The sequence below is a fragment of the Buceros rhinoceros genome, unplaced genomic scaffold (assembly GCF_000710305.1).
Source record: "Buceros rhinoceros silvestris isolate BGI_N320 unplaced genomic scaffold, ASM71030v1 scaffold16716, whole genome shotgun sequence".
In the NCBI taxonomy this organism is placed as follows: Eukaryota; Metazoa; Chordata; class Aves; order Bucerotiformes; family Bucerotidae; genus Buceros; species Buceros rhinoceros.
In genome coordinates this window covers 1-5,822 of record NW_010417074.1, presented here as the reverse complement: position 1 = coordinate 5,822, position 5,822 = coordinate 1, and positions in this window count along the sequence as shown.

Below are 5,822 nucleotides of genomic sequence, written 5' to 3'. Positions count from 1 at the left end.
CAGAAAAAAAAAATACCTTTTTTTTTTTTTTTTTTTTACAAAAAAAAAGGTTTGTTAAAAGCTGTATCTATCATAGAAATTTAATTCTCCATTTGGGAATTACAAGCAGTAATACAATAATAATAGCTGTTGGTTACCACATGCTAATTTCCAACTATTGCAGGCAGCTGCCTTCTGCTTTCTGTGCAATCTCTTAGCATTAGGCTCCAATCTCAAATGAAATTACCCTAAACCGTCTGCCAAATTTGACTATTCTTTTAAAATCATCTAGCTGTTACTCGCATTATGTAATGGCAACTGGGGTAATTTAATTACTAAGTCACGTATGAAAAATAAGATTTGCGTTTGAAGCCTTCAGGTAATTAACCACCTAACTGCCATTAAAACAGAAAATAATCCGGGCACGCAATGCTGCGGCAATGGATGTGGCAAAGCCACTTCTCTGGTGATGTGCTGCGTGGCCGGAGGCTCCGGGGTCATTGCTGCTTACAGCCCGCACCCGCGCTTGGTTTGGTTTGGTTTGTGGAGGATGGGGTTGAGGCAAAGCTTTGGTGAGCTCAGTGGTGAGCGTCTCCTCTGACGTCTGCCAGCATGAGACGCCTTTACGCTGCCAGTCCTGGGGCACGTGTACCCCGAAGGCAGTGACTCGGGAGCGGGCTGACACTCTCCTGGCCGTGACTGCTGCAGTGGGAGGGGAGTACCAGGCTATTCGGTCCAGTAGGTCACACTTTGGGGACTTTTCTTCTCTCAGGCTTTTTTATAATGAAAGCGGAGACTCGTGAATGTGGTGCACCACAAGTTGCCTTTTTAAAGCACAAACAAGCACGACAAGTTGCCTTTTTAAAGCACAAACCGCTGTGCTTCAGCATTGGCACACGCACAGCTTTAGCCCGTGGTTCTGCCCCAGCACCCCTGCAGCCCCATCTCCTCACTTGAGGGCCTGCCCCATTCATCTTCTCCCTCCTGGCTGGCTCCCAGTGTCACAACGGGATCCTCTGACCCCCCTTTCCTCCCGCCCCCACCCTGGCTTTTCCCGGTGTGGTATCTAAGGACATCTAAGTGGTTACCTATGAAAACGTTTCAAGGTACCGTACCTTTTACAAATGGGCAGATTAGCTGAAGGGTAAATCATACACACAAAAATACAGTTAATTGCAGGACTCCAGCAGCCAGAGCATGACACAGCTGGCCAAACATTGTGAAGCTCACCCCAAGCCGGTGAGACCGAGGTTAGGACCAGATCACTCCTTGGGATAGCTGCATTGCTCACAGAGAGCATCCAGTCCTTCCTGGAAGGCTGCAGGCTGGGTTGAGCGGCTGCCGCCCATCTTCGCCCGCACGTTGCTCGAGAGCCATCCTTGTCCTTGTTAGTATGCAGCTGGTGCGGTTCACCAGCGCTGCCAAGCAGAGCTTTTTAATTCTCCCTCACTGGCAAGAGGAAACTTCTGAACAAGAGAATGATTAATGGGGGGAGGGGGGGAGCAAACAAAATTAAAAAAGGAATAATAAAACCCTCAATGAAAGTGAAACAACCCAGATTTATGAGAATTCTATGAATTCCTCACGCTCGTCCGAGGCGGGACCGCGTGAGTCGCAGCCCCGCACTCGGCACATCTGTTAATGAGAATCGCTGTGTTTATGCTGTCCTTTACACCGCCTTCCTGCCCGGAGGCTCCGAGCGCCAGGCCTGTCCGCACACGTAAGGGAAAAAAGAGAAAGCCAGGCCCGAGTAGCTCAGGACCCGCTGGAAGGTTTTGGGCTGTGAAGGGTGAGTCCCGCCTGCAGCACAGCGTGGAGGAGCTGCACAGGACAGCAGCTCCTGGGACAGCGGGACGGGGGCACACGTAGCAGGGAATTAGAGTGAAACCTGCTTTTTCATGACTCCACGGAACACGGCACTTGGATAAATCCGCGTTCGCTGGGAAGGCTGACCAACAGCCCTGGAGAGATCTGTCAGCTGCCTGTTCTCCTTCCATCCCCTTCACAGCTTCGATGGACGGCTCTGAGATGTTGCTGGTCGGGTTTCTCACCGTGGCCATGGACACACAGTCTTCCCATGCCCCAGCCAAACCGCAGCGAGGGTGCCTCCAAGCTGCCTGAAATTAGAAACCATTGGAGCACTTGTACTTCAGCAGGTCATGTCTTCTGGAGAGCGGTCAGCAAGGAAGAAGCACCTGGCTCAGCTGTGAGACGTTTCCAGTGAATTGTCCACAGAAATACTGAACTTGAATAACCTCCCTCCGCTCTCTATGATGAGAGTAGTAGGTGTTTGACCGTCATTCTTCCAATAGCTCGACTTTGCTCTGCACCCTTTGTGCATCCCTTCACTACCAAACTCCCTCTGTCACGGGGTGGGGTGGACAAGAGTGTAGTAAAATAAACTAAAATAATAAATTGACTTGAGCAGAACATATGCAATTCTTATGACCAATTATCTAGATGTCATCATCTATACGCTCAGAGCAACAGGTACCCGTCTGCCTGCTCCAAGGAGAGAGGTTCATCTGCAAAAAAAGGACAAACCTTCCTTTGACAGTAAATAAGAAGTGAGATTAAAACAAAAAGTGATGTGGCATACAAGATTTAAAAAAAAATTAGGAAAAGGAAGCCCTCAGAAAGGGGGAAATTGAAGAGTACGCAGGTTTTTTGGTGGACAAGGAAGATCAGCCAGGGCAGAAGATCAGGGGGAGAACGGCTTTGGCTACAAACCCATTAGGCAGTGCCCATTTCTACTGCCCATTAAACCTGGGGGCTGTGGGTGTGGGTGTGGGTGTGACAGCTGCGGGAAGGCACAGAGGGGACAAGGAAACCATCACTGCCCCCAGCCAGCCCTCGGGAGATGGAGGGGCTGCCGGATTTCTAGTGCCAGTAACCTCGCTGCTGTGTCTGAAGCATCCAGCGTGCACCTGTAATTCCTTTGTGTCTGGTCCCTACGGAGATGCAGCCGAACTCTGACGGCACGGCTCCTTCTGCCCGCTCCGGGACTTTCATTACAGACCCTCCTAAGGGCCTGACTGAAAAGCCAGAGCTGGACAGAGCTGGGAACCACCGTTCCCTGCTGTGCTGGATTCAATTATTGGACCCACGTACTTCCTCCGAACGGAGGAGGACCAGTAATTGATAGGTGCTACAGACAAGCTGTTTAGTGGGACTCCCTCTGCACTTGGATAAATCATTTGACCTCCTTCTGCCTCTGCCAATCCCGTTGCAAAAGTAGCTTAACCCTGGCTCTAAATGAAGAACAGATGCTCCTTCTGAGCAGAGCTGTCACGCACCGGTAGAGGGGGGGATAAACAAACACACGCACACACACCACCTGCAGCCAGTGGAAAACGCAACCGGTGGCTTCACTCTGGGAGTTGTTCCTCCATCCCCTTTAGCAGCTGAAAACAGAAGGTGCAGGGGAAGGTGGAGGGACTGTCAAGGTCACGGCTGCTTTCCCAGAGCTGCCCTGTGACCCTGGAGGGCTGGCAGCTCCGGGCACGGCGGATGGAGGCCAAGGGCAGCCAGGGTCTGCCTCTGCGAGGGGCTCTGAGGGGTGAAGCCTGAACCCCTTTCCCACCACATTTTTGATTCCTGGAAGGAAAGTCCCCTTCCTGTTGACAAACACCACACCTTAGTGAATTGACACCGCTGTCTTCCCATTCCTGCCTCCGAGGCCAGCCCCTTTGCTGCAGGTCAGACTCCCCCCATCTACCTGTTTTAGATGTTTTGTACCAGTTTGGAGAAGAGGAGCAGCGGCAGCAGCCTGTAGGAGATGTGGTTCGGATGGGGAACCTGTCCACACCGAAAAGGATTTGGTTGATGTCACCAGGGCTTTATTTATCTCAAGTGTATTTTATATCAGCTCTTATGCAGCTTTGGGATGGTTTGGATTTGCTCCAGGAGGGAAAATGCAATCCACTCTCCTCCGTACCCTGATGGAGCAGTGCTGGCTTCTGGCTTTCATATCAGATAAAACTGTGGCGGAATGAATGATCTGCTTTGCTTTAGTGAAAAGCTACGGTACATGAAGAGAGACCCTGTGCACCCCCCACCCTGCTCGTCACCGGGGACCGGGAGTTTTTTGTGCAAGTATCGTGTCCTGAGACCAGACGCCCGTGATGGCCAAGCAGCTGGATGCTCAGCCCCAGCAGGCGTCAGCAGCCTTTACCGGCCTTGTTGATGGGGGACACCTTCTGTAAGCATTAAAAGATGAAGAATTTGCCAAAGTTTGCACAGAGTCTTCCTCCAAAGGGTGAAGATGCTGCCCGCCCTTCATGCCCTCCTGGGGACCGGTGGGTCTCATGGGCTGCTCCACGCACAAGTTGCCTTGTCCCACCACTGCTCAGGCACGCATGGCACGTCAGCGTCACTTGCTCCTTCACAGGCACCTTATGCGGCTCAAAACCCCACACAGGGTTTTTTTTCCTCGATTTAAGCTTCGTTCTAAGTGCTGTAAGATAAAAGAGTGATACACAAGCGCAAGAAGTGATCTAAACCAAACTCTGCTCCTAGGAATGGAGATACCTGACATTTACCTCTGAAAATTAACAGCTCCAGCCTAGCTGAGGCAGCAACTCAGGAACCATCTCGGAAAGCTTCGGCAAAGCTCGGGGACCCCCAGAAAGCGTCAGCCAGGAGGGCTGGCTGCAGCAGGGCACCCACTGCTTACCGCCCTCCGGCCAAGGCCTTCACAGACAACACTACAACAACTTTTTAGAACAACTGTGGAAAGAGGAACATCATTCCAACCTTCTAGGAGCCCATCTAGGCACTAGAAATACTTGAGAGGTTCTGAAGAAAACCTGGGAATGATGCAATTTAGGGAATTCTGATGAAAACAAACACTGAAGGCAGATGAAATGCTCTGCTCACCACAAAGCAGATACTAATGGCACAGAAAAACAAGCTACAGTCGGAAATCTGGAGTCACTGTGTATTAATAACCTAAAGCCCAAACGCTCTGCATTGCACAGAGACACTGGTATAACATCACCCACCCCTCACCCTCCTGCAAGCCCCCTAACCCTGGCTATGGGTGGGTTTTGTGGGCAGGATCAGTGCTGCCAATGGCCAAGGGCCAGAGCGAGATACCAGCTCTGAGCATGGCCCTGGTGGGACAAAGGTGTTCGGTTTGCAGCGACAGAGTGGCGCTGACGGCCCACGCAGACACGTGTGGGCTCTGACGTGTCGGTGTTCAATCCCACAGCCTTGCCAACACAGGAGCTGGGCTCTGCCGACAGGCGCCTTGGTCCATCCCTCCTCCTCGTTTGCCTTTTCCCAACCCTATCCCTGCTAAGATTGTACTGAATCATCCGGAAAAATGGAGCGGAACTCTTCATTCAGCAGATCCTGCCGCCCCAACAGGGACTCAGACCTGCAGGAGCTGCACTACACTCACTCGCTCTGTAGGTTAGTGTTGTGTCTAAATCAGCATCTTCTACTCCTTAGCGACTGTTTTCTCCCCCAGAAATTCAGCTGCCCCCTATCCACAGGTCCTCAAACTGACCTGGTCAGGATGGTGGCAGCGCCCTGAGAGTCAAGCCCAGCAGCTGCAGGAAAAAGCAAATACATCGAGCATCCTCATCTTGGAAGCTTGGTCACCCACAGCCGTGCTGCTCGTGCAGTTGTGCGTGCCTCTGCGTTCCAGTTTGCGCGTTCTCTTCCAAATAAATTTTGAAACTAACAGCAGCCAACCAACCTGTTGAAGACTGCCAGCCACCAGAGATGGAGGAGCAGCAGTCTCGGAGGTAACTGTGTCTATTTCATTACCTATTTATATAGCAAAAGTGCATATCTTTTTATCTATATAAATACATATTTAATATATTTCACTATAT